The sequence below is a fragment of the Pteropus vampyrus genome, unplaced genomic scaffold (assembly GCF_000151845.1).
Source record: "Pteropus vampyrus isolate Shadow unplaced genomic scaffold, Pvam_2.0 Scaffold127, whole genome shotgun sequence".
Taxonomy (NCBI): domain Eukaryota; kingdom Metazoa; phylum Chordata; class Mammalia; order Chiroptera; family Pteropodidae; genus Pteropus; species Pteropus vampyrus.
The window spans coordinates 491,616-492,461 of NW_011888908.1; the positions used below are offsets into that span (position 1 = coordinate 491,616).

At 32.4% G+C, this 846-nt stretch overlaps 1 pseudogene; it reads right to left on the bottom strand.

The window, feature by feature from the left end:
- Positions 1-346: 346 nt before the first annotated feature.
- Positions 347-465, bottom strand: LOC111744130 (annotated as a pseudogene).
- Positions 466-846: the final 381 nt, after the last annotated feature.

Sequence of the window (846 nt, forward strand, 5' to 3'; positions counted from 1 at the left end):
GGGTTTGACTCTTGGCTTGACAAATTATTGTCTCTGTCCTTGAGAAAATTAGTTAACCTTTTCGAGCCTCAATTTTATCAAGTATACAAAGAAGATAATGATGGTGAAAATAACATATTTAATCATACTAAAACATAAAATATGGTCCTGTCTGCCCCTATTATCAGGCTGTTTTCATTGGGGTGTCAACTGGACAAGTAAGCAAGGAACGTAAGCATTAGAATTTGTATTTCCCTCTTTAAAATTTTATTTATTTAATTTTTTAGGTGAGGCAACCCTTGGTTGACCTCACAGATTGCAAGGACCTTGTCAGTTTACAATCCCTTATTTTTTATTTTATTTTTTATGCCTACAGCACCTGGACTTCCTAGGTGGTCTCCCATCCAAGTACTAACCAGGCCCGACCCTGCTTAGCTTCCGAGATCAGACGAGATTGGGCTTGTTCAGAGTAGCATGGCCGTAGACCCTCTTTTAAATTTTAAACACTTTGATTCTTTAAATAAATTTCATGAAATTATCTGTTCTGCTCTAATGACAAAAATCTTTTAGAAATGGAGTATAAATATATAGTTAAACTTAGATCTAAATTAACAAAATTTAAAAATTTGCCAGGATTTTTAGGAAAATGTGCTGTTTAAATTATTGATTTTTATGGCAGTAGAAACAACAATTAAGTGCCTTTTTAAAACGATGTCATGCTAGTTAATGGATATGTTTGATTTTAATGGGTATAATTGTTTTGCAGAAAGTTCTGTTTAATGATGTTTCAAAGTAAAAACACACCTTAATAAATGTTTAATAACTCCCTACAGTATGATCTCTATATTAATTCGTTAATTCCAGCAT